Source organism: Mus pahari, chromosome 17 (assembly GCF_900095145.1).
Source record: "Mus pahari chromosome 17, PAHARI_EIJ_v1.1, whole genome shotgun sequence".
Taxonomy (NCBI): domain Eukaryota; kingdom Metazoa; phylum Chordata; class Mammalia; order Rodentia; family Muridae; genus Mus; species Mus pahari.
In genome coordinates this window covers 17,728,310-17,738,196 of record NC_034606.1, presented here as the reverse complement: position 1 = coordinate 17,738,196, position 9,887 = coordinate 17,728,310, and the positions used below count along the sequence as shown (strand labels likewise).

Sequence of the window (9,887 nt, the reverse complement as noted above, 5' to 3'; positions counted from 1 at the left end):
CCCTTCACAGAGTTAGACATTCAGCTGCCATTTCATTTTCCCATGTATAAGCTGCCTCCTCTAAAAGGCACACTTTGAGGACTAATAGATTAAAGCCATCACTGTAAGTCCAGTGCTTTGTTTTATAGTTAACTGTTGCACACGGTTGAAGTGACTTTGAAGATTATTGTGTATAGAGGGATCAGTTTAACCTCTAAATGTAGCACTTCCACACTTTAAAAAGAACTAATCTAGTGGAAATTATTATGACCCTATAGTATTATTTACTAAAATGTAAAATACACAAGTGAATATAACTTCTTGGAACTTTTATCCTAAGTGTTCTAGTTTGTCTTGTTTTGTAGACAGGGTCTCCTGTAGCTCATGTTGGTCTCAATCTCACTATGTAGGCCTGTCTTCCTGATCCTCCTGTCTGTGTCCACTGAACACTAAAGTTATAGGCAAGTTCCACCATGCCTGTCATATGTTTTAAATTTTTTTGTGTTTATGTAAGTTTGTGGCAGCCAGCGGCTCATGTTGGGAGTCTTCGTTGATGGGTGTTCATTTTATTCATAAACGTAGGATGTCTTGATTGAATAGAGACCTTGTTGACATAGGTAATGTACTTTGTCAGCTTGCTCTGGGGGACCTATGTCTTACATTCTGAATGCTGGAATTATATGTGGCTTATCATGACATTAAAATAGACACTGGGGATCTGATCACACTTGTTTGGCAAGAACTTTTTCTGTAGAAACTTGCTCACAGCCATGGAATTCCTATATTAGTTAGTGTTAATAATTTTCCCCCTTTTTTTGTGCTAAGGATTGAACACAGGCCCTTGTGCATAGGTACCATGTGTTTTGGCACTGAACTATGTTCATAGCTCTATGTTAGTTTTGATTAGTTACACATATGTAGTTATAAAATAAGTAGATTTGTTAATCTGAGAATTTGTACACCTATCCCAGGAAGCCACAAACTCAGCATAGCCAATAATGTGGATAGAAAGCAGGACTTGTGAGTGAGACACATTGGGGTTTGCTTCTTGGCTTTCCTTCTTGCTAGCTGTATGACCTAAGTCCAAGTCTCTACGGACTTCATTTTCTTATCTAGAAAACCAAAGGAATATCTGTGGTACTAGAAAAGTCTTGTCAGGATTAAGATGCACATGAACCCCAGGAATGGTACCTGTCCACCTAGAGAGTAACTATTTATAGGAGAGTTATGAAGATCCTGACATCATTCTTGGGTCAGAAGGGGCAAATATTTACAAAGTAATTTCACATATGAAAGTCATGTAAACATCCAAATGGTTCTCACAATATAGTTATAAGAATGAAGATAATGTCTGTGTAGGCCATGCTTTATTTTTGTGATTAGATAGGATTAATTACTTGATGTTTCCCCCAAATCATGGTAGAAAAAAAAAGCAAAATTCAAAATTATATGTGATCAGCTGTACTGTTTTGAATAAATGAGAATTATCTTTTGTCTCAACAAAGACTTACTAATTTTTTTTTTTTTTTTTTTTTTTTTACAAAAAAAGTAGATTATGATCTTCTACCATGAACGGCAACCCTAGTTTGATCTGGAGCACTTCAGTTTCTGAGCATTTTTTTTCCAGCTCTTTCTGCAGTAGGAAACCATGTTTAGTATGAAGGGTGATACTGGCATTGTTAAATGTGGGGAAACCTAGTAAAATGTTATGGTCTGGGCGAACATTTTTATTGACCTGTATGTGAATGTACATGGTTTCCTATCCCAAGATAGTTTACTTTGTCATCGAAAAATTTTGGTTGTGGTTTCTTATTTCTTTTATTAAAAGGCCTCACATTCAATAATTTGCCCTGGGTTTCTCCCATGATGAATGTAGTGCATTCCGCATAATTCAAGTCATACTCAATCAGATTCTGGGCTTTCAAGGAGCTCATACATTTCATGTTTATTTCCAAGGTCATGAAGCTCTCCCCTGTGGTGAGCGTGAAGCACCTTTGGAGTGGTGGGTACATCCATGTAACAAATGGACGGTGGCAGCGGTGTAGATGGAACCCTGGGCACAATACCCATCCTGGGACACAGAATAGGGGAAAGACAGGGCACCTGAACTGTTGCTATTCCAACACCTCGGTTTGCATGCTGGTGTTAAGTTAGAATCTGTTCAAAAAGTGTCCCATATTTAACGTGGCACCAATATCTACTCAGATGGCCAAGTCAATGCCTTGTTGTCATTCATACCAAAGCCAAGTAATCTAGAATTGCTCTGTGTTTCCCTTTATTGCATTGTTCCCATCTCGTGGATAACAACTATGTTATCAGCATGTTCATTGAGTCCCTATACTTGTGGGGCAATGGGCTGTGCACAGATAGGCTGGTCTCCAGTTGAGTTGAGGTCCTGAACCCCGGTAGGACCCGGTGGTGATAATTTTCACCTACGTGGGACAGAAGGCGTTCCCTTATGTCTCCTGGGCCCCTGGCTCCTGTCGAAGTTACCACCCCCAAAGCCCCCACAGGAGAAGCGTGTGGCTAGTAGTAGACAATGTCCCAAGCTTCTGACCTTCAGGCTAGACTCCTCCCAGTTACCTAGCAACAGCAAGATAACAAGCCCACTATAAGAGGGGATGCTTGGCCCCTTCTCACTCTCTTAATCTTTTTCTTTCCTTACTCTCCTTCTTACTCTCTCTCTCTTACTCTCTAAGCCTCCACCTTTCTTACTCTCTAACTCTCTTNCTCTCTTTCCCTTCCCCCTTTCTCCTCTTGGCCATGGCCGGTCTCTCTTTATCTTCTCTCGTTTCCCCTGCCTTTCTACAATAAAGCTCTAAAGCCATAGACTGTCTCTGTTCATCAAGGCCCACTGTGCTTGGATGATGGGATAAGCTTTCTTCTAATGAGCCATTTCTAACCTCCCAATGGAGGTCTTCCTATGTTCCAGCCACGGACCGGACTTAGGACTCTCGCCTGTGTGGGAACCCCTCTCCCTCTGCCTTCTTACTGTATCCCCAGGGCTCCTATTCTGTTCTCAGCTTTCTGCCGTATCCAGTGTGGGGTGCCAGAGACTGAGAACCTGGTACTGCCCCTTGTCTATCCCCCGCTGTGTGGGGTCAGTGGCTTCACACAGTCAAATGCCCACTCTGGGCCACGTGGAAAACGTCTGACAGTCCTCCCACATCTGCCCGCCCAAAGCACAGGAACTCTGGCCAGACAAAGGCTCTCTCCCTCCCCGCTCTTTCCCTTACACCCACCGCCCCACATATACTTACTGTAGTCATTCTCTTTTACATGGTCAACATCATCTTTAACATCATCTTTATGCTACCTCTTGTGTTGAACAATCCTGAGGCTTTCCTGCTGCCTCTTTGGAAAAAGAGCCTGAATCTTCTCATCTTGGTCTCCAAGAGACTCTAGACTCTGACTAGCCTTCTATATTAGTACACTTTCCTTTGCATCCTTAATCTAGTTGATTCATTGTGTGTGGAACTATTCTTTAGTTTGTTGCCACAGATAAATCTCATCACTCTTGCAGGACTCAACAGAAATACAGTTATCCCAGGAAAGCAACAAGACCCAAGACCCAACAAGGATGAGATTAGCTGAAATGCCCAACAAAGGGGAGGGGGAACCTGAAGCCACTGTATCCAGAGGTTAGGCAAGGCCCCTGGTTTGGGGATGGGGCTACCCACTCATCTCCAAATTCTTAACCCAGAAGGGCGCCTGTTTAAAGGAAATTCAGGGACAAATGTGGAGCAGAGACTGAAGGAAAGTCCATCCAGAGACTGCCTCATCTGGAGATTCATCCCATACACAGACACCAAACCCAGACACTATTGTGGATGCCAAGAAGTTCTTGCTGACAGGAGCCTGATATAGCTGTCTTCTGAGAGGCTCTGCCAAAACCTGACAAATACAAAGGTGGATACTTGAAGTCAACCATTGGACTGAGCACGGGGAACCCAATGGAGGAGTTAGGAAAGGGACTGAAGGAGCTGAAGGGGTTTGCAAGCCCATAGGAAGAACAACAATACCAATCAATGAGACTCACCTCTCCCTGAGCTCCCAGGGACTAAACCACCAACCAAAGAGCACTTATGGGGGGGGGGGGGACTCAGGGCTCCAGCTGTATATGTAGCAGAGGATGACCTAATCTGGCATCAATGGGATGGCAGGCCTTTGTTCTGTGAAGGCCGATGCCCCAGTGTAGGAGAATGCTAGGATGGGGAGGTGGGAGTAAGTGGGTGGGTGGGGGAGCACCCTTATTGAAGTAGGTGTAGGGGAGATGGAATAGGGGGTTTGCAGAGTGGAAATGGGGAAAGGGCATAACATTTGAAATGTAAATAAATAAAATATTCAATTAAAAAAAGAAAAAAAAGTGTGGATGTGTCTCTGTCACTTCATGGAGCAAAGCTGAGGGCTTTAGGAAAACTGCTGAGGCATATTCACACTGAATTTCTTCATCAAAAGGCGGCAATAAGCTGAATTTTATCAGAATGCCATGATATGAAGACACATGTAAGTTAACAGAACTCATAAAAGTAGCCTGACATTAAGAAAAATTAATAAACATTAGGGTTTACAGCAGATAGGAAGTGTTAGGAAGTGTGTATGTATGTATGTATATGTGTGTGTGTGTGTGTGTGTGTGTTCATACAACTTCACATGTATAAACACAGGCATGTGTATATGGGGATAAGAGGATAAGTTCACATATTGGCCATTGTCTTCCACCAACTGGAGATGTCATGGTGTAAGCTAGGCTTACTGACCTGTGGGATTCTAGGCACAGCTTCACCTCCTAGCTCTCCTTAGAAGTGTTGCAATGGCAAATATTCCCACTCGCTTGACTTTTTACCCAGTTTCTTCGGATTTGAACTCATGCTGGTAAAGGAAGTGATTTTACTCCATGAACCAACTCCCCCATCTGGAACGCCAGACTTTTACAAGAAGAATTAAGCGTGGGTAAAATATTCCCCTGGACTCAGGGTGTAACAGTTTACTTAAAAAGAGTATGGGTAAGGTTTTCTCAGGACCCAGGACCAACACAGTGTGAAGCAGTAGGAAGTTAAAGTGCATTATGAGGTGATCTCTGGGGGGAAACCAGGCAGGTGATGAATAGAACTTGTGCCAAGTCAGGCACAGCAGGTGTTCTCCAAGAGTTTGTGAGGAGGAAAAATGATGTACTATGGATTAACTGTTATATACAAGGTTCTGATGTGGTTCCCATCTTCCCATACCTTTGCCCAAGTCTTTTCTTATAAGTTTGGGTGATACCTGTAAATATGATGTAGATTCTTTCCCATAGTAATTTTATATTATGCGGTAAAAAATATTTTGCAGAAATAATCCAGGTAAATTAATCTATTGATCACTGGGAGTATATCTGGGGTGGGTCAGACCCAGTTAGGTGGTAGGTCCTTTGTAGAGACAGAAGAAAAACTGTCTCCTGTGTTGATCTTGAAAATTCAGTTACCACATCTTTAGATGAGTAGGCTATATGACAAAGACATCACTGTGATCCTAGGAGCTCAGACATGATCCCTATCCATGTGTAGGAGCCAGTAAGAAAACACAGGGTTTGGTCATATCATAAGAAAATGAATTCTTTCATCAATTAGTATGTTTAGAAGGCTCCCGAGTTGTGATGAAAACCATAACTTCTGGAGATGAGATCTTAAGATCCACATTATCATCCTAACCCAATGTCAGATGGACATGAGATAATAAGCCTGTTTTTTTTTTTCTTTTCTTTTTCTTTTTTTCTTTTTTTCTTTTTTTTAGCTATCACACTCCTGGAAATTTGTTCTAAGGAATAAAAAAATGAATCCACTCACTCTCCTTGACTACCCTAGACAGATCTCATTTTAATCCACAGTGCTTCGATCATCCTCTAAGTAAATAGAAAAGTCTCTTCAAATTGTTTTGTAACGGTAAGTTCTGTCTTTCTCTCCAGGACACGAACCCTTTAATAAAAACGTAGGTGCAGTGGAAACATTTTGAAATCATGGCTACCTATCTTTTGTACCTGGCTTCACCAGTTGGCATAGCCTGACTTCTGGCTGTCTACTTAACCTTTCCTAGATCTGCTTTTATTTTCAGAATGACAATAACATTACTAAACCGGATGTTCTAATCCAGGGATAACTTTGCACTCCCCCAGGCCATATTTGGTAATCTTAGAGTTATTTTTTTTTTTATTGTCCCAGTTTGGTGTGGGGAGTGTATCCTTATTTAGTAGGAAGAAGTGTTGCTAAATGGCACATATTGCACAGTCTGCTGAAGTCAGGCCACCTGGAAGAGCACCAGGCACTCTTAGTCACCGAGCACCGTGTATTGACCCACAGTGGTACTAGCACCAAGGCTGAGAAATCCTTTCCTAGCCTAATAAAATAATTATGAAGAGCGTGAAATGACTTTCATAATATTTCATTTTTAGAGAGGCTGGCTAAAGTTCCATTAAGAGGAGACTTTTACATGTCTAGGGAGAAATTTTTATAAATGTTTTCATGTGCTTTTGCTTCCCCTACAGGGCCTTAAAATCTTTGCAAATCCTCCAAATCAGTGTATGTATGAGGATATGTATGCTACCCATGAGAGTGTCTTACATGGAAACTAATTGAAAAAAAAAAAATCAGTGTCTATAAGATATACTTGACTCAGAATTCTCCTCTCTGTGTGTTTTATGATTTTTTTTTTATCTTCTATTTAATGTAACTGGTATCTGGAATTTGCAAGTGATTACTAACGTCTGAGTAGATAAACCCTCCCCTTTAAAAATACTATTTTCCTGTAATTTATGGTCTCCCTAGCATTTCACATCTACGCTGAAGCACTGGTGATTTAACATTACAGCAAGACTGAAATTGCAGTCGAAAACCATGCAACCTTGGTTCATGTATTACTAACCTGGCTTTTCCTCCAAATGGCTGAGTAGAAAGCTGCAGATGCCATCCATCTTTCCAGAGTCAGTCCAAACCCAGCTGGTCCAAAGGAAGGATATGGAAATTCCTTTGATGATCATACCACTGTTCTAAAGAAAATTTACCCCCCTTTTGATTGATTGTTAACATACAGTATATTATAACTATGTCTGTACCCTTAAGCATTTTCTCCAATTACAACACTCAAGAAACTTGTTTAAAACAAATTTTATTTTATTCTAGGCCAGGCTCCACTCACACAGTGGTCTGGAGTCGCTGACCAACACGAAATGGACTCCATGATTTTAAGCTTTTCTCTCTGCCCCCCCCCACCCCCACCCCAAGTACGTGTGTAGCATTTGTATTTGTTTTGGTTTGGTATTCTTTGTCATGATTTTTTTTAAAAAAGAAAGACAGAAAGAACATGAAGCTGGATGAGATAAGGAGCGGGGAGGATCTGGGAGGATTTAGGGGAAAGAAAATGATATGTTCAAAATACATTGTATGAAAAAAATTAAAGCCAATAATTAAAAATGTTTAAGATGATTGTATATACAGATGTTATAATAAATAATGTAGGGTCTCCTCACTGTCCACACGGTAACCTGAAAGCTGGTATCTAGAGATGTTCTATAGTGGACATCTGACTTTCCCCTTTTTACTATTCCCCCATAAGGTCCTTTGTCTTGGTTCCATCGATTGAAATGAGCATCCCCTGCACTGAATTGCTTTTGAACCCTTAACAACAATCAGGTGATCACGTTTGTGTGTGTCTGAGTTCTGAATTCGGCTTCATTAACCCATGTGGCTATCCTTCTGCTAATACCAGTCCCGATTACGACAGCTACACAATAGTTCTTTAAGGCTCATTTTACCTATGTTTTAGCTATGTGTGTTTGTGTGAGCATATGCCGCGTCCGAGAGGAGGTTTGTGGAGGTCAGAGAAGCTGTTTCATCCCTCAGGGGTAAAATTAAAGGCGGTAGTGAGCTGTCTGTTGTTGGTGCTGGGAGCCAAAGCAGAAAGAATGTTTAGCTCCTGGCCCTCCAACTCGCACCACAGCTCCTGAAATTGAATTGGCTGACTCATCTCCATTTACTCTTTTTTTTCCCCAAAAAACTTTTAGAGAATTCTAAAAATTTCAAATCATCATACAAATCATGTAGCCTAATCCTTTGTGCATATACAGTCTCTCTCTTCCCGTGACACTGGGGGGGGGGGGCAAGGACATGACACCGGTGAGCTGTGAACCTGTCTTTGGGGTCAGTTGTACCTTGTGCTGCAGTTTCTACTGTGTGAACATGTTTGTGTTCTTCTTTGAGAACCCTTGTTTCATTTGAACGACATTTTCTAATTTTGAATATTCAAACCCTACACAGGCCTACATATAAGTACATAGTTCAGTATTTCATTTTAAGCACTCAAATGTTTTATTATATTTTAATGCATGGCTTCTGTGTGCTCATGGCTAATATGTAGAAATAAAATGAATTTTTGAATATGTGGTTAATATTTTACCACACTGTTGAAATAATAGTATCTCTTGGCTACACAACCTGTAGGTTTTCTGTGTAGATTATGTCACCTGCAAATAAAATCAGTGTTTTTTTTTTTTTTTCCTATGTGGGTTTAATTATTCTTAAAAATCGAATTGCCTTTCTTCACTTGTGCTTTGTTTGTTTGTTAAAGAAAGAAAGAACCCCACCCCACTGGAAGGAGGGTCACTGCAGTGGAGGGGGGCACAAAAGGGATTGTAGAAGAAAGGCTTCTTCCTATCCTCTGGTGGCAGCCATCAGGTGAGCCAAGGTGGGTGCATACAAATACGTCCAGGAGCTATGGAGGAAGAAGCACTTGACGAGATATGCTTTCTTCTGAGAGTCCACTGCTGGCAGGAGGACCCTCTCTGTTCGCTGCACAAGGCTCCCCGGCTCCCCCGGCGTGATGAAGCGTGAAGACTGGGATACAAGGCAAAGTAATGTTATGCCATTTACAGGGTTCGTGTCCTCCGTTGTGGTCGCAAATGCCCTACAACTAAGGGTGCACCTTACAACAGGCCTGTCCATTATGGTGATAACCAGATAAAATGTGCCTGAGACCTTCAGTCTATTGCTGAGGAGAGAGCAGATCGCCATTGTGGGGCTTTGAGAATCCTGAATTCCTCCTGGGTTGGTGATGATTCCACATGTAAATGTTTTGAGGTTATCCTCATTGAGGTTATCCATTCATTAAGGCTATCAGAAGATGTCTAGTGCACCACCAAACCAGCACAGAGAGATGCATGGGCTGGCATCTGCTGATCGCAAGAACCCTTAGAAAGGGCCACAAGATCTACACCTCACTATTGATGGCTCTCGCTGTGAAGCCTGGAGAAAGTGCAATACTCTCCTGCTCCACTGTTACCCCTGATACACATAATATTTCTAATTAACACACAATATATCCTAATACATCTAATACACGTAAAATTCATACCCAATAAACAGTTTAACACAGTCAAAAATATAGAGAGAAAGGGCATGGAGTTGGATGGGTACAGAAGTGGGAGGATCTGAGGGGAGTTGGGAGATGGTGGTAGGGAAAACATGATTAGAATATATTTTATGAGGATATTTTTTAAAAAAAATATAGCGCCCTTCCGGCCTGCACCAGCACGGGGTCACCTAGGGCGCGGAGTCTGCGGACACCCCCACGGTCCCTAGAGAACTGCACACACGATCTTAGGATCACTGGTGAGTTGAACACAACACCTGCTCCAATCCAATAGTGATGGGCCTGTGACAGCAGGAACAAGGACACCAGAGCCTTTCCTGACCAGATGCTCAGGTTCCTTTTGACCAGTTCTGGTTTACCTTGGTTTTGAACAGACCAGAAAACTCCACAGTCCTCAAAGGAGACACCACTTTCACACACTGTAACAAGCCCAGGATCTTAGGACAACAGGATCCCAGAATAACAGGAGCTGGGTCACACTAGTATTTGAGTGTCTCAGAGGAGCTTGA

General features: G+C 41.9%; 1 pseudogene; it reads left to right on the top strand.

The window, feature by feature from the left end:
- Window positions 1-8,117: 8,117 nt before the first annotated feature.
- LOC110335092 lies at window positions 8,118-9,294 on the top strand (annotated as a pseudogene).
- Window positions 9,295-9,887: the final 593 nt, after the last annotated feature.